General features: G+C 46.4%; 1 long non-coding RNA gene across 2 annotated transcripts in view; it reads left to right on the forward strand.

The window, feature by feature from the left end:
• LOC147725559 (uncharacterized) overlaps positions 1–18,093 on the forward strand; it is a 70,253-nt gene extending 52,160 nt beyond the window's left edge. For both annotated transcript variants that reach the window (XR_015309788.1, XR_015309789.1), the window contains one exon: positions 17,814–18,093. This is a non-coding gene — a long non-coding RNA (uncharacterized LOC147725559). The remainder of the gene's footprint in view (positions 1–17,813) is intronic.
• Positions 18,094–18,728: the final 635 nt, after the last annotated feature.

Raw genomic sequence — 18,728 nt, forward strand, 5'->3', positions numbered from 1 at the left:
GTCAATCCCATCCCTTAATAAAATTGAGTTTTTCTAGTTTTGATGTTTGTTTTCATCAGACTACCTTCAGGTACTGAGGGGGATACAATTTCACTGTCCACATAGGCATTGTCGTCATGCAGCTCCGTTAAAACAGTCAATAAAGTTTGTTCAGTTGATGCCATGCTTGGCGTCGACGTTAGAGAAATGTCAATAGTTCGCTCAGTTTCTGCTCCAGTTTCCTTGCGTGATTTCAAAGCATGAAATTCGCGTAATTTGAGTTTCTTTATAAATTGGTAAATATCCATGCGTGTATTGGGGTAGTCAAAGTTCGATTTGTTGTAGAAAGACAGGCCCAAGGCTAGTATTTGAGTGTCCGCTTGGGTGAGAGCCTCGTCTGACTCTTCTCTTCGAGCTGAGTGGTCGCTCCCAGTGTCCCCTGCTGGTACTTGGTATCGTAGCGCTGCTTTGCTCAGAAATTGTCAATTGCTATTGCCTGCTGTCTGCCTGACTGCCGCTTTGCCTGAATTGCACTTTCATTAATTAATACTGCTGTTTTCACTTTGGTCGCGCGTCTGCCTCTAGCGCTCCGCTGTGCTCCCCTCTCCGCCTCCATTTTGGTTGTTGTTGTCGTCCTCGTGTGCCCGCCCGCCTCCCAGCTGAGACGCCCTCCCACTGACCTGAAATAGCGCTCCCCTACCTGAGAGCGCCGTGACTCGCTCTTCTCTTCGAGCTGAGTGGTCGCTCCCAGTGTCCCCTGCTGGTACTTGGTATCGTAGCGCTGCTTTGCTCAGAAATTGTCAATTGCTATTGCCTGCTGTCTGCCTGACTGCCGCTTTGCCTGATTTGCACTTTCATTAATTAATACTGCTGTTTTCACTTTGGTTGCGCGTCTGCCTCTAGCGCTCCGCTGTGCTCCCCCCTCCGCCTCCATTTTGATTGTTGTTGTCGTCCTCGTGTGCCCGCCCCGCCTCCCAGCTGAGACGCCCTCCCACTGACCTGAAATAGCGCTCCCCTACCTGAGAGCGCCGTGACTCGCTCTTCTCTTCGAGCTGAGTGGTCGCTCCCAGTGTCCCCTGCTGGTACTTGGTATCGTAGCGCTGCTTTGCTCAGAAATTGTCAATTGCTATTGCCTGCTGTCTGCCTGACTGCCGCTTTGCCTGATTTGCACTTTCATTAATTAATACTGCTGTTTTCACTTTGGTCGCGCGTCTGCCTCTAGCGCTCCGCTGTGCTCCCCCCTCCGCCTCCATTTGATTGTTGTTGTCGTCCTCGTGTGCCCGCCCCGCCTCCCAGCTGAGACGCCCTCCCACTGACCTGAAATAGCGCTCCCCTACCTGAGAGCGCCGTGACTCGCTCTTCTCTTCGAGCTGAGTGGTCGCTCCCAGTGTCCCCTGCTGGTACTTGGTATCGTAGCGCTGCTTTGCTCAGAAATTGTCAATTGCTATTGCCTGCTGTCTGCCTGACTGCCGCTTTGCCTGATTTGCACTTTCATTAATTAATACTGCTGTTTTCACTTTGGTCGCGCGTCTGCCTCTAGCGCTCCGCTGTGCTCCCCCCTCCGCCTCCATTTTGATTGTTGTTGTCGTCCTCGTGTGCCCGCCCCGCCTCCCAGCTGAGACGCCCTCCCCCTCCACTATCCATTTATGACAGTTGTTCCCACGCGCAGCGTCTACGCGCAGCGACCGCGCCCAATCCGCGCCGAAGGTGCGCCAAAGGTAAGCCCGTCTACGCCCGTCCGCGCCTGGACCGCGCCCAGCGCCAGACCCCCTGTCCCTCGCGCTGCCCAGCCCTCCCGCATTACTTACGATGCCGCCACCCTCCTAGCCCTTAACCCCGGTCGCGCCCCCAACTGCGTCCAAGCCGCTCCTGGACACACCCATGGACCTTTCTCTTGCTACTCCTGCAAATTCAGCGGCACCGACAACATCTCCGCTACGACCACACCACAGATTCCCGACCCCAACCACCTACAATGCATCCTTCTCAACACCCGATCGGTCCACAGACACGCCATTGACCTATGGAATCTACTAGACACAATCTCTCCAGACGTCGCCTTCCTAACAGAAACATGGATGAACGCTTCCTCCGCCCCAGACATCACCATTGCCATCCCTGAAGAATATAAGATCACACGCAAGGACCGTACCGGCCACACAGGAGGAGGAATCGCTATAGTCCATAAAAAATCAATCCACATCTCAACCAGCTCTGACGTCAACCTCGCCAACTCTGAACACCTTCACTTCCATATCCACATCGACCCCAAGACCACACTCAGAGGCACCCTCCTCTACAGACCACCAGGACCCCGCGCAAAATTCAGTGAAGACATCACGGACTTCATCACTCCACACGCGCTCCCCTCCAAAGATTACATCCTTCTGGGAGACCTCAACTTTCACCTTGAAAAGAACAACGACCGCAACACCACCACCCTCTTGGACAACCTCGCCAACCTCGGACTTAAACAACTGGTCACTTCCCCCACCCACATCGCAGGTCACACACTCGACCCTATCTTCACCTCCAGCAATCATGTCTCCTTCAGCCACACTACGGATCTCCTCTGGACTGACCACAGCTGCGTTCACTTCACCTACAACAAGCCGAAACCCATCAACCACCCCCAACCAACTCTGCAAAGAAACTGGAACAAAATCACCATCGACCAGATCTCCTCATCGCTCCTTCTAAACACCCCAGCCCACTCTTCTAACCCTGACCAAGCCGCCACCAACTTCACCCTATGGTTATCCAACACCGCCGACATCCTAGCACCACTGAAAAAACGTCAACGCAAACCTGGCAGCAAGAAGGCCTCCTGGTTCAACGATGACCTTAAGAAGTCCAAGAAACTCTGCCGCTCCCTTGAAAAGGCCTGGAAAAAAGACCCAACCACTAGCACCAAGGACGCCTTCAAAAGCGCCACCCGCACACACCACCAACTAATCCGAAAGGCCAAGAAAACAGCATTCAAGGATCGACTAGACAACAACGCTCACAACAGCAAGGAACTCTTCAACATCGTCAAGGAATTCACCAATCCCTCGGCCAACTCCAATGACATCACCCCCTCTCAAGCCCTCTGCGACTCCCTGGCTTTATTCTTCCACAACAAAATTGCAGACATCCACAACAGCTTCGACAACCAACCCGGAGACCAACCCACCCAACCATATGCTGAACATTCTCCCCCCTTGAACACCCTTAACGACTGGAACCCAATCTCCACTGAGGACACCATCCGCCTGATGAACTCCATCCACTCAGGATCCCCCACAGACCCATGTCCCCACCACATCTTCAACAAAGCAGACTCCGCCATAGCACCGCACCTCCGAGACGTCATCAACTGCTCCTTCAACTCTGCCACCTTCCCGGAAAGCTGGAAACACGCTGAACTCCGCGCCCTTCTGAAAAAACCCACAGCGGACCCCACCGAACTCAAAAATTACCGCCCCATCTCGCTCCTTCCTTTCCCGGCCAAAGTCATCGAGAAAGCTGTCAACAACCAGCTCGCCGCCTTCCTCGAAGCCAACAAATCCCTCGACTCCTCACAGTCTGGCTTCCGAACAAAACACAGCACTGAGACCGCCCTCATCGCAGCAACAGACGACATTCGAACTCTACTGGACAATGGAGACACAGTCGCACTCATCCTCCTCGACCTCTCTGCAGCCTTCGACACAGTCTGCCACAGCACCCTTTTACAACGCCTCAGAAACATCGGAATACAAGGAAAAGCACTTGAATGGATCACCTCGTTCCTCACCGGAAGAACCCAGAGAGTCCGCCTTCCACCATTCAAGTCCGAGGCCACTGAAGTCATCTGTGGCGTTCCACAAGGATCCTCACTCAGTCCCACCCTCTTCAACGTATACATGAGCCCCCTCGCGGCCATCGCCCGCCAACACAACCTCAACATCATCTCTTACGCGGATGACACTCAACTGATCCTTTCTCTCACCAATGACCCCAGCACCGCCAAAACTAACCTACACGAAGGAATGAAAGAAGTTGCCGAATGGATGAAACACAGCCGTCTAAAACTGAACTCAGATAAAACAGAAGTCCTCATCTTAGGTACATCCCCCTCTGCTTGGGACGACTCTTGGTGGCCGGAAGCCCTTGGAAAAGCACCCATCCCGACAGACCACGCACGGAACCTAGGCGTTATCCTGGATTCTTCACTTTCAATGAACAGACAAGTCAGCGCCGTATCCTCATCCTGCTTCAACATTCTTCGCATGCTCAAAAAAACATTTCGCTGGATCCCCACCGAAACCAGAAAAACAGTCACCCATGCTCTGGTCACGAGCCGACTGGACTACGTAAACACCCTCTACGCAGGTACTACCGCTAAACTCCAGAAGAAACTCCAACGAATCCAAAACGCCTCAGCCAGGATCATATTAGACATCCCGCGTAACGAACACATCTCTGGTCACCTGAAAGACCTCCACTGGCTACCCGTCAATAAGAGGATCACTTTCCGACTGCTAACCCACGCACACAAATCACTCTACGACATCGGACCAGAATGCCTCAACTCCTGACTGTCCTTCTACACCCCCTCCCGCCAACTACGTTCTTCCAGCCAAGCCCTCGCCACTGTACCTCGCATCAACAAGACCACCATGGGAGGCAGATCCTTCTCATACCTAGCAGCTAAAACATGGAACTCACTCCCCACTTACCTTCGCCTTACCCAGAATCACCTAGCATTCAGAAAGCAACTTAAAACGTGGATATTTGACAAGTAATCCTCCTCCCCTCCCTAAGGGCCTTGAGACCCTCTGGGTATGTAGTGCGCTATATAAATTCTTTGACTTGACTTGACTTGACAGATTAATGACTGTTTTCGCTGCATAATCTGTTTCATTTATTAGCGGCGATTGCACCAGCCCCTCCCGCGTTTTTTGTTGTTGTTGCCACGCGGTGTTTGCTTGTTTGTGGGCTTTGTGCCTCTGCCGCCGCTTGCGATTCCTCCTCTGCCTGCTTGTGTTTGTTGAGGCCTGGGTCGGACGGTTGCTCTTCGATCCTTGGCTAAAAAATCCATCTCTTCTGCGGGTGAAGGGGTTATTCGTGCCCTGGTTGCTGGGGCTTGGTTGGCCTCTGCCTCTGTTTCACTTTCTATGATTGACCTTACATTCGAGTACGTGGAATCAGCTGATTGTTCAATAGCTGAAGTGCCAGATGGTTGTGCACTCGTAATGCCCTATTTGGATGACTTTATTGCCTCATACTTTTTAGCGAAAGTGAAGATGCGCCCGCTTTTGTAATCCACCCGGTCTCGGTGGAATTTGAACGCCTTGCTCTCTTTGATTTTGTCCTCCTTGCACAAGCGGCCGGCCATTTCTGTTTTTAATTTTTCAATCTCATCAGCAGGGCCCAACGCAGATATTTCCTCATTGAGTTTTTCGACACGTTTCTGTAAGTCAATTCTATCAATTTCCGCATATTTCACTAAGATTTCCACAAGTCGTTTGGATGAGTCAAGATTGCATTGAGCCCATTCCTTCATCATTTCTGGATGCGGTTGCTCGTAACTGGGAGCAGTTAGGATGCGTAAACCTCTGGGAATTCATCCCACATCTAGGTAATGCTGCAGTGACCTATTCTCCCACCACTTCGCCTGCTCTCCGTGCATCAACTTCTCCAGTGATTTGATTTTGCTACGTAGGGCTTCGTGTGGTCTCGTAATTAGCACCACAGGTGGTTGTGTCTGATTGTTCACGGGGGCTGTTTGATCAAACAGTTGGAGAGCTGCCGCTTCTCGGTCTCTTAGCGTGTCGGCCGACATGCTTAAATATGAGCTATTCTTTGGGAGCAGTGGACGGGCAAAAGTAATCAATTAATCTTCTGTCCCGTAAACTCCCGACACTACCAATCACCCTTCAATAGCCCGGGAAGTCCTACCTTTCACGTCCTGCGTATATATAAATACGTTCACAATATTTGTTAGTTTATATACTGCCCATAATATTTTTGTCCATCTATTGTTGTTTTTGCATTTGTCACCCCGAGTGGGATGGGTATGCTCAGACGTGAGTCCCGTGCTCTCCACACCACTGGAGTCAAGCTATCCTAGCTGAAGACGGCTGATAGCCAGAAACGTGTCCTAGGATGCTTGATTCCGGTCTAGGGAAGACATGGCTTGGCAGTTCGGGCTGGACTGTTCCCATGAGGCACAGGGTCAAGGCTGATTTGCATATGGCCATGTCTGAACTGGGGTCGTGTGCAGTGCAACAAAACGATGGATTTAGGCCCAGATCTCTGTACTGGGGTGAATGTATTACATTGTTCTGCATTCTTTCCATCAACTGTGGTTTTTGCATTTGTCACCCCGAGTGGGATGGGTATGCTCAGACGTGAGTCCCGTGCTCTCCACACCACTGGAGGCAAGCTATCCTGGCTTAAGACGGCTGATAGCCAGAAACCGGGCTTAGGATGCTTGATTCCGGTCCAGGAAATCCATGGCTTGGCAGCTAAGCCCAACCTTATTCAATGTCTATGATTCGTCATTAGCACGCCTAATTCAGGACTTTGGGTTCTCTTTAACATCCTACGTGGGCGATACCCAAATAGTGGTGACACTTTTCCCAGGGGCCACTAATGAAACCACTTCAAGGCTGCAGGACTGCATGAAAGCAGTAGGGGGGTGGATGGCCCAAAACTGTCTGACACTGAACTCCGGCAAAACGGAGGTGGTACTGTTTGGCAACAACCCTACTTTATGGACTCCTAAGTGCTGGCCAGAAGACATGGGTCCCCCACCTATGCAGATCAAGAAAGTGAAGAACCTAGGAGTTTTGATTGACGATAAACTAAATTTCAGGGACCAGGTAAATCAGGTTACATTTGCCACATCCTCAAATCTTGCACAAAAATAATGCCTCTTTTGCCAGTAGACTCAAAACAAATTGTAGTTACTGCCCTTATTATGTCCAAATTAGATAACTGCAACAGTTTGTACCTTTCCATCCACAAAGGGTCGTTAAATAAACTGCAGATCTTGCAGAACGTCGCGGCAAGACTCATTACCGCCACACCAAAGTATGAGTCCATTGCAGCCAAAATAAAAACGCTTCAATGGCTAACAGTCAGGAAAAGAACTCAATTTAAGTCTCTTTGCCTGGATTGTAAAGCCCTGCATGGAATTGGCCCAGAATTTTTCAAACACCGGTTTAAACGGTACTTACCTGAGAGAACATTGCGGTCTTCCGACGCAAAACTTGTAAATGACCCACGGGTAAAAAATAGTCAACTGGGGTGGCAGATGTTTTACTGTTAATGCGGCTAAATCTTGGAATGCTCTTCCTCTGGATCTTAGAATGATGACCAATCTGCTGCCATTTAGGAAAGCACTAAAAACATGGCTTTTCGCTAATTGATCCGTTGTATCACACTCTCCTGTCTTTGCCCCAGCAGTTTCTTCACATAACGCCAGGACACCTCGGGGTATCAGTTCTCGCTCTATAAGTACTCATAACATTAACATATCAGATTGCAGTTAGTGCTGTGGTTCAGATTATTTCTAGAAGTTCCCAATTTTAGAACATTGGGGACATGCGGTATAGACAGGGCCACTGCAGTTATGTGGCAACAGAGGCCAAATTAGATGGCAACAGAGAGCCAGAGACATGGAAATGGAGGGCCAAATGTTGCAACACGGTTGACAAAAGCATGCAGCGAGAAAAGGCAAATTATGTGGCATATTGTGAAACAATCTGTGACTGTTATTTTGTTATTTCAACACCTATTATTTATTTATTTATTTATTTATTTATTTTATTTTTGGCGATTTTTAGAGCGCGCAAATACCCGAGGGTGTCTCGGCGCTGTGTCACAGAACTCTCCGTCGGAGAAGGGGGACTAGGCTTGGAACAACCATGTTTTCAGTTTTTTTCTGAAACTGAGCAGAGTTGGTGCACACTTGATGTGGAGAGGGAGAGTGTTCCACAGTCTAGCTGTGGCAACGGTGAAGCGTTTGTCTCCCCAGTTAGCCCTTCTTGTGCGGGGGACTGTTAGCAGATGGGCCGAGGATGAACGCAGTGTTCTTTGCTGTTCGAGCGGGCGAAAGGCTTGTTTTAGGAATAGGGGGCCATGGTTGTGGATCGCTTTGTAAGCTATGCACAAGGCTTTAAATTTGATGCGGCTCCTTACCGGCAGCCAATGCAGCTGTTGGATGTAGGGGGAGACAGATGCAAATTTGGGAATGTGTAGCAGGGTCCTAGCTGCTGCATTCTGTACAGTCTGTAGTTTGTTGAGGACCTTTTGTTGTGCATTTAGAAGCAAGGCATTACAATAGTCGGTTTTGGAAAAGACTAGCGTGCTGACTAAAGTTTTGCCTGCGGAAGATGGTAGGTACGGGATGAGTTTTTTGATTTTTTTTAAGGTGTGGAAGGCGGATGAGACCACTGAGTTTGCGTGCTGCTGGAAGGACAGTTTGTTGTCGAAGATGACCCCCAGGTTTCGTACCTTGACTACTGGTTCTGGAGGTTGTCCCATTTGTTGGGGCCACCATTGTGGAGACCAGATTGGTTGTAGTCTCCCGAATGTCATCACTTCTGTTTTATCAGAATTTAGCTTGAGGCAGTTTGATGACATCCAGGAGCTTATTGCTTTCATGCCAGATTGGAAGTTTGACGCTACTGTTTGGCCATCATCAAATACGGACAACACCAGTTGTGTGTCGTCTGCGTATGTGGTGAGAGAAATCCCGTGGGATTTATTGACCCTCGCTAAGTCAGACACATATATATTGAACAGTGTCGGGCTTAGCGAGGATCCCTGTGGTACAACACAAGGCAAGGAGAAAGTCTGGGAGGTGTATTGTCCCAACTTCACCGTTTGTGGGCGGTTTGACAAGAATGAGGCGAGAAGCTCCTTAGCCTTGTCCCTTATTCCTATAGCCGCGACACGGTCGATCAGTGTGGTATGATCGACCGTGTCGAAGGCTGCGGACAGATCTAAAAGTATGAGGATTGCAGCTCCTCCCTTGTCCATGGTGGATCGAATCTCGTCCGCCACCTTCAGGAGTGCTGTCTCCGTGCCGTGTCCCTGACGGAACCCGAACTGGGTGTCATCCAGTAAGTTGTTGTTGTGGATATATGTTGACAGTTGCTGGTTCATGATCTTTTCAAAGATTTTGGCCGGAAAAGGAAGGCATGCAATAGGCCTGTAGCTGGCTGGGAGAGAAGGGTCTAGACTGGGTTTTTTGAGTAACGGTTTAATAATGGCTTCCTAATACTGAAGGGTAGGTGCCGGATGTGAACATTGCGTTGCAGATCGTAGTGAGTGACGGAGCAACGGCTTCTGGGATGAGGTTGAGAACAGCAGGGGGGCATGGATCAAGTGGTGATCCGGATTTGGTTCGGGCGATAATGGGTTGAACCGTATCTTTCGTGATTTTTTCGAAGGCTGAGAAATGTGGAGTGTTATTTGTCGTGGAGTGCTCGGTATGGGATAAGGAAGGGTCAGGTGCAAAAGTGGAGAAAATGGCTCTGACCTTATCTTCGAAAAATGTGGCTAGTGCATCTGAGAGGTCCTGGGATCCCTCTGAGGGGGGTGGCAGAGGATTGGACAGGTATGTTACCACCTGGAACAGTTTTCCTGATGAATTTTTGGCCTGATTAATTTGGTTGGTGTAGTAGGTGGTTTTCTCGGATGTAATCAGTGTTTTGTAATTAGAAAGGGCATTTTTATAGCTGATCTTGTCCGCGTTATTATAATGTCGGCGCCATTGCCTTTCTAAGTTCCTGCAATATTGCCGCTGCAATCTGAGGGATTCCGAGAACCAAGGGGCGGAAGGAAGCTTTCTGTTCCTGTGAGAGGTTTTTGTGGGGGCTAGTTTGTCTGCACTTCATTGCTACCAGCGTATCACTTGCATACAGCAATCAGCAACGGAATGGTAATCAGTCAGACTATGCAAAGGGGCTGCAGTTGTTCAGATTCAGATAACGTTGGATTCCTTTGAATTAGAAACAACATTGTTTGGGTGAAATCTGCAGATTGTATTATGTGGCAAACCCATAGTTCTGAAAAAGCCACAGCTGCAGAATCACATAAGGTCAGTGGCCCGGACGTGTTTTGCCCAGCATCACAAATTTTGCTAAGTAGTAAAGACAAGATGACAAATCAACTCTCTCGACTACACAAACATTAACTTTGCCAATATCTTGTTTACTGTACACCAATAAACCCTGCTCAGAGCATTAGAGGAAACAGGAAAACGAGAGAGTATTCACCAGACAAAGAACTACTTTCGTGTCTGTGGGATTAATAGTAACTACATTAAGACCCAGGTGAAACTACACCTATCACAACCACTAAACAAACTCTTTCAAATTTCTTAGTTTCAGCGAAAAAAATGTTTTACCTAGAAAAGAAGCACTCACCAAATAAATGATAGAACTCATGTTGATTGTCATTTGGTGTTGATGTGTCTTGGGTCAAGAAGTGAACAGTCGTCATTCAGGAAATGTCATGTGTTTTACATAACTTTATTACAAGCAGGAAAACACTCTTTAATAACAGTAGCAACGCTGTGCCTTTGTTGCCAGCATTCTGTGACCTGGGAGATTTCATATAGTTAATACATCCACTGAGATTAATATAATGCCTGCCTCCTTCTTAGAGATGTAGGCATTTCCTTTAGGGTTGTAATTTAATTACAGTTAAACTTTTATCAGCCATTTCTTGTATAGTGATTTCCACAATGCCAGTGGGGATAACATATCAAGTGATGTCACTTCCCTGTGTGTCACTTCCTATGTATATCAGAAGGGCCTCACACCTTTCCCTTTGTGCTCAGGCCCACCAACTCGTAGGATTGACAATGGCTGCTTTTGGGGGTAGTCAAGGAGGTGGTGGTAAGAGGTTCAAATAAGAATGACAGCCACAAACAGCGCACACTCATAGACACACACAGCTCTGCATACTCACTGCTCACTTCTAGCATCATGGTGGTAATTCGTGTCTTAATGCTGGCAATTCTTGACCTAAGATGGGTACCTGTGACATGATGGTGACAATCCACCAGCCTGATGATACCCACTTGTAGCATAATGCTGGCTGTGTCATTACAGTGGTAGTTCAACCATTGACTCATTCTAACACTAACCAACTCACCCATCCACAGAAATACAGGGCTTGTTTAGGGGCGAGAAAAGAAAGAAAGAAAGAAAGAAAGAAAGAAAGAAAGAAAGAAAGAAAGAAAAAAGAAAGAAAAAAGAAAGAAAAAAAGAAAAAAGAAAGAAAGAAAGAAACGCTGTTGGGACCGACTTGGTCCTCACAGCAAGGGTTAACGTTGTCACTTTGTCAGAACCTGACAAACACTATCTTTGTGAGGACTGGTGCATTGTGCGGACCGGTCGCAGTTGTGTGTTTAGGTACATTTGAGTGAATGAAACAAAAAACTACAAGCGTGGTTAGATTTGCCTCGGTCTGCTCTAAAACCTTCCCTACTATCAAAGCAGGCCTGGGGTTAGAATAGTAATTACACACTTCATTACCGTCAATGGCCGGTCCTCATAATAATGGAGGGGGCGGGGGTACGCGCGCGCGGAAGGGTCACGGTGCCTGATGCAGGGTTGGATTGGTAAAACGGGCACTCGGGCGCTGGGGGAGGTGTCATTCCCAGTCTCGCGCTGGGCTGGCCCATTAACAGCGGTGGCTGGCACAAGTAAGCACAGTGGGTGGTGAGGCGGGGCATTTGGAAGCCGACAAATGACAGAAGAGGTGTTATTTATTTATTTAATTATACCTATTCTGTCGCCTTCACCCCGCCCCACCACGTTTACCTGTGCCGGCCGCCTCTGCCCATCAATGTATGCAGATTGAGCAGGTTATGCAATCTGTAGGGTCCCGCCTCTAAAAGAAAGATAACGGTCAGGGAGAAGAGGGGAAACAATACCAAAACCAGGAAGGTGATCTCCCTCTAGACCTCAAATTATTATACACACGAATCACTTCATTGAGCAGGGACAGGGGCCCTGAGTAGAAGTGGAATCACTTACATTCAGGTGTGGTTCGCCGATGTGAACGAATCCGTGCACAGAGTCCCAGCAACATTTGCATTTTGTTTTATTTCAGCTAAGCTGGTAAAACATGCCTATTTTAGAAAACTGCCCACCCCTCCCTGCCCTTCATAATGCCTAAAGCAGGGACACAGTGTTTTGCAACAAACAAAAAAGTGCACTCCGCAAATTTGGGCCACTTTTCTTTTTCTTTTTTTGGGGGGTGCCCGGATCTATTTTTCATCCCAATCCAACCCTGGCCTGATGTGATATATTTCTATTTTATATTCAGAAGAGTGTGAACCTGGTGTTGGCTTGCACACGGCAGCTACACCGGTAGCATTGTTTTGACTCTGCCTAACCAGAGTGTCTGCTTTCGACTTGTGCCACCATGGGTGTTTTAGTGGCACTGAGCAAGGCTTAGTGCATAAGTTGATGCCGCTGTGGGATGCTGTGCAAAGAAAGGCTGGAGCCAAGAAATGTGCAGCCGCAGGCCTTTGCAGTGTTTACCTGGATAATATCTAAGCTTCCCCGCAGCGGTTTCTGCGGTTCGAGCTGAGATAAAAGGAACCTTTGGAGTTAATGAGTAACTCAGGTTTACATACAGGATGAACCTTTGCAGAGGGTCAGGCAGTCTTTACGCAGGATGCGCCCGAAAGCATCCGGTGCCGTCGAACGAGCCTGGCAGTCAGGGCGAGGTGAACGAGGACGGGACCCGGCAGGGGGAGTTAAACAAAAGAACTCTGTAGACATAGCCCAGGCGAAGACTACACATACTTAAAACTGCGAGCACTGGTATTTAAAAGCAGCCAAATGAAAGACATATTGCAATAAAGTTTAACCCTTTGATGCCTGCTCATGGATGAGCATCCCCGGGCTTGGCCTTGGACCCTGCAAAACTGTGACCTCATGATTATCTTCTATAAATAAGTGCGTTAAAATGCTATCTAACTTTTATTAATGTTACTTCTTAGGACTGGCTTTAGCCAAGACCTTTTGATTTCAGTAAAATTATATATATTATGTATTTACTTCTAGGGGCTTTCAGCCAGCCTTCTTCATCCATTGGTCTGTTGTTGTGCCATTCACATTTTTCTTCCGCTCACTACAGCATGGGGCAGTGGGTCTGCCTACTTCAGCCATTGGCTAACTTCACTGTGAGTGACAGCATTCATCTGTCTCACAAGGAACTCTTCCGTGCACAAAGTACTTTCCTTAAGTGCTTTTTACAAATTAGGCTTTAATGTAGGAGCGCAGAACTTCCTATCATTTAATAAAACCTAGATAAAATAAAACAAGCATTGAAAAAGCCAAAAGGCAAGAAGCCAATTTTGAATTATGCCTTAGTTTCATTGTCGGACTTAGGTTTTTTGTAATTTTTTTATGTTTCTTGAGTATTTTCCAAAATTGCTGTCTCTTAGTTGGCTAATGTAAGCTGACTGCTTTGTGATTTGAGGCTCCGTTATCTCATGTATCCTGGATGAAAGGCAAAACAACTTACAGAAAGTCATGTCCAGCAGGAAGTACAAAAGGACAGAAACAGAAAGAAACTACAGCTCTCCAGAATGACCAGCTGCGGAACACCTGGTTAGTTGTAAAACACAAAGGGCATGTCCTTCAACTTGTATAGCCATTCAGGAGTTGTTTTGTAATGGGGGCAAAGCAACCTGCTAGTGCTCACTGTTACATTAAGTGTGATTGGTAGGTGAGCAGCCTCCACCTTAAATGTGATTGGTAGGTGAGCAGTTGCCACTGTATCCACCACGTCCTCCATTTCAGGAATGGGGTGGTTGTGAGTCATTGTGACTGCTTGAAGTCCTTTGAAGCCTGATACTAAAGGGACAAACCCAGGTTTTTTCATTCACTCTGAGGATCCAAAGTTGGTCCAAGGTCCAGCAACTAAGGCATTTTTGCCTTGATGCAGGTTTATTTATTTTTATATTATTTTTCTAATTGTTTTCTATAGTGCTGAAGTAATTCACATGGGTTTCAGTGTGCTGTACAAGTAGTGGACAATAACGTAGGGTTGAGGTACACTTAAAGATCGAACTACCAAAATATCATAGCCAGGTCATTGACTACAGAAATATTGTGAAGAGAAGTCTATGTATTGGTAAACATAGAATTACTATACTTAACTGCCATATATATATATATATATATATTCACTGAAAAAACCATAGGTTAGAGACCATATATAGTTAGCTGGACATTTTATTGATATAAAACCAATGAAATTCCATATATAGTTAGTTGCACTAACTATATATTTCGCGCATCCGCAATCCAATGCTGATGATGTCACATATTACATCATTCATGACATGGTCAGTGACATCACTGATGACATCACTGATGACATCTCAAATGACATCACTGATGACATCACTGATGACATCATCCAGTGTCTGTGTGTTTTTGTAAAGTTTAAATATGTTTTACATATTGAAGAATGAGTGGATGTATAAGAGTATGGATGAAAGATTTGATTGTATAAGTGAGTAAGTATGTGTTAGTATATCTGTGAAAATGTAAGCTGTTCTGCGTTTAACTGTATAGATGAAGAAATCAAAGTGTGATTGATTCTTTACAGGACTGACTAGGTGTGTGAGTAACTCCATGGATGAGTGGCAGTGTGTGAGTGTCTGCATAGGTGTATGAGTGCATATGATAGTGTTGTAATGAAGAGTGACTGTATGTACGAGTGATTGTATGGGTGAATGAGTGAATGTGTGTGTAGACGTAGGAATTAGTGAGTGCGTATGTAGTAAATGGTATTCGTGTGTCAATGGTTTCAAAAATGATACTCTGTATTTTACACTAGGTGTAACAGTGGTTATATTTGAGTGTAAGGAGGTGATTTGTATTATCACATGAAGTATATCATCTGTGGTGTGATCATTGATGTTAAATGAGATGTCATCAGTGATGTCATCAGTGATGTCATTTGAGATGTCATCAGTGATGTCATCAGTGATGTCACTGACCATGTCATGAATGATGTAATATGTGACATCATCAGCATTGGATTGCGGATGCGCGAAATATATAGTTAGTGCAACTAACTATATATGGAATTTCATTGGTTTTATATCAATAAAATGTCCAGCTAACTATATATGGTCTCTAACCTATGGTTTTTTCAGTGAATTTTCAAGGTTTTGTAAATGCAAATTCCTAACTATATATGGTCTATAACCTAAGGTTTTTTCAGTGAATTTCATTGGTTTTTTAAAAGCTAATATCTATAGCTGAAAAATATATTCTTTATTACGTGACGTTTCACGTAGCCACGTGAGACGCCTCATGACGCGTCTCATAACCGTGACGTATCGGCTCTGCAGCGCAAACAAAACCCGTAACGTAAGCGCGCCGGAGCCCACTTACAGATATATATATTTTTTTTAACCTTAATTAGACAAAATCCACACGTGCACATATCTTGAGGCCTTGCAAAGGCACATCAAGCAAAACAGTCCCTACAATTTTGCCAAGTTTGGTGGAAATCTATTCCCTTAAATTTTTTTTTACTATTTCTCTTGGTTTTCCCCTTGTTACGCTTACCGGGACGCTACCCGGTACGCGAACCGGACGCTCCAAAAACACAAGATGGCGGACTGCCCGGTTCGTGTACCGGGACGCGCCTCTTTTGCAAAAAATCGCAAACATTTTTTTCTTTTTTTTTGCCCCGCGGGGCACTTTAATATTCCCCTCATCAATCCTAGGGGGTCAGGAGGGGTCCACCTTACCCCTTTCCTTCATTTCCCCCTTTTTTTTTTCCACCTCTTGTCTCTCGATCCTACCGAGAGACAAGATGGCGGCCGCTCCGGACTGTTTACAATGTTGACAGCGAATCAGCTTCTCCTCAGACTCCCGTTACGCTGCCGGTAAGCTGCCCGGTTAGCTGCCCGGTTCGCGTACCAGGACACGCCTCTACGGCGAAAAATCGCAAACAAAATTTTTTTTTTATTTTTTGCCCCGCGGGGCACTTTAATATCCCCCTCATCAATCCTAGGGGGTCAGGAGGGGTCTACCTTGCCCCCTTTCCTTAATTTCCCCCTTCATTTTTCACCACATCTTGTCTCTCGATCCTACAGAGAGACAAGATGGCGGCCGCACCGGACTGTTTAGAATGTTGACAGACACCGGAGATCGAATCAGCTTCGCTTCACGAAGTTCCGTGACGCGTCCGGTACGCGAACCGGGGCGCTAACCGGAGCTCTGTCACAGATATATATATTTTTTAAAACGTTAATTTCTCAAAATCCACTGGAGCACATATATTGAGACATAGCAAAGGCACGTCGGGCAAACTATATCTACAATTTTGCCAAGTTTCATGTAAATCCATTCAGCCGTTCGAGCTAAAAGTGAGTCCAACCGCCCTATGGAAAAATGAATGGGAAAAACGCATTTTGGGACCCCCCTTTTTTCTCGGCCACCCCTTGACCAAACCCCCCCAAATTTTCAGGGGCTGCTCAGAAACAAAATGTGCCATTTTCCTGAAAAATTCAGCCAATTCCGTCCACAAACGCCAAAGTTATTAGACATAGAATTTTCAGAAATCCCATAGGAAAAAAATCCTAACTATATATACCTACTGGCTATCACCAGTAGGTAATATAGAAGGTACAAAGATGAGGAGTTAAGAATAGTAAGGGCCTAATTATAACTATGGCAGTTGAATGGATGGACATTTAGCCATGATGGCGGCCACACCGGCGGTCCGACCACCCTATTACTAGTTGGGCGGTCGAACTGCCATGGGCCCGCCACAATCGCCAGAGATCACTGATCCATGCCAGTGCTGCGGCGGTCTTGATGCTGCGATATGCTTGGCGGTTAGCCCCCCATGAAAACTCTGATGGAGAGGAAACAAAGAGGACCTCAGGGCAATAGGATGCATGCAGGGGGGGGCATATTGTGCCCCCCTGTGAGCATACACTACAGTTCCTGCACTGCATGGACTGCAGAGTCCATGCCATGCAGGAACTGCCTTTGACGCTCCCATTGCGGTGCCCTTTTTCAGAGGCACCACCAAAGAAATCTCCGCCAAATATGAGAAAACACGTAATGTACGAGCTTTAGATCTTGCTGGCAGAATGTTTTCTCCACAGGGTGTTTCTTTTGTGATCACGAGACGGACGAAGACTATGAAACGTTGAGTGGAGTATCCTTCTTTCCCTCTTATGATAAGTTATGTGTCTTACAATGTTTGAAATGTTATGAGGAGCGTACTCTTGCACACAGGTCTGACCCGTTGGGTCAATTGGTAATTTCAGTTCAAAATCCTTTCAAGCCAGTCTCTGCTTTCTTACGCATCAAGCCAGTCTCTGCTTTCAAGCCAGTCTCTGCTTAGCTAGGTGGATCAAATGGGTGATGTCGGAAGCAGGTATTGATATTTCTGTATACGGTGCTCATTCTGCGAGAGGAGCTATGGCCTCCAAGGCGTATATGTTGGGATCTCGTTTGGAAGAGATCCGAAAAGCAGCTGACTGGTCTACAGATTCTATGTTTAAAGTTTTCTATTACAAGCCTATTTCTCATGTTTCTGATGTTGTTATTGATGAGCTTTGAACCAGCATAATCAGAAGCCTCGGTCCTGCTATAGAATACAACATTTTTCAGCTATTGCAACAAGAATTTTAGATTCTATTAAGGACACGGAGGCGAGGATTATCCCACCCGTTGGGACAGTTTATTTTAACTGTTAAATTGTTTGATGGTTATGTTCATTACAGTATTAGATGCCCACCCTATGAGACGTGAATTCGTGGGTTCCCTTTCTCAATCTTGTTTCTGTTTTAGGAAATGATTCCAACAAGAACTGAATGGTTACTCCGGATGGAGACGGATCATCCTCGTGAGAGAAGCGGATGACCTCGAGAGCTGTGGATTATATTCTCAGTTGAGAATGACAAAAGGAACTGGTTACCTCTCTGTTGAGAGTTTGAGACTTTGGTTTTGGTTCGTACTTATGGACTGAGTTCGCGCAAAGAAAGAGGAAGCCAGCATGGTGCTTCTCTATTTTGTATACTTTGTGATGCAATCATTGGCTGTGATAAAGTAGGTGTGGTTCGAAGCCTCATGGGTATTCATGTTTTTACTTTATGTAGTTTTACTTTCATTGGCTGCTGTGAGTTCAGTAAAGAGATTGAGACAGCATAATCAGAAGCTTCCGGTCCTGCTATAGAATTGGAGTCCCACACTGTTCCTATAGAAAACGAAAGGCGATTCATCGCCAGGATTGCTGTTGGTGAACAAGAAAATTGAATCTGAGTCTCTCTATGTGTGTGAAAAAATATTTATTTATATCTAATAAAATTCTGAATTATTGTGTGCAGGCAGTAATAGTGGCTGAGGGCCGAATACAAGTGTATGTAAGCTCCTCTAGAAAAAGCAATCTGACACTTCATATAACGCTGAATACAAACTGCATTATTCTTAATGTGTTCTCATTACATAGCCTATTTAGTGTCACTGAAGCTATATGCACTCTAGTTTAGCCTAATAACCTGGTCCTTGATATATATATATCTGTGAAGGAACTGTCCCAGTGCAAATGATGGCTCATAAGGGCTATAGCTGTAGAGCATGGTGCCAAGATATCATGAGCTGTAATTACTTGACTTGTAACCATGGAATCTCATCATTTAGTCCTTTTGTGTGTGTGCCCAGGCGGTACACCCAGCGTTGGTCCCTATTAAGGAGTAATTGTGTTAC

Source organism: Lissotriton vulgaris, chromosome 3_2 (genome assembly GCF_964263255.1).
Source record: "Lissotriton vulgaris chromosome 3_2, aLisVul1.2, whole genome shotgun sequence".
Lineage (NCBI taxonomy): Eukaryota > Metazoa > Chordata > Amphibia > Caudata > Salamandridae > Lissotriton > Lissotriton vulgaris.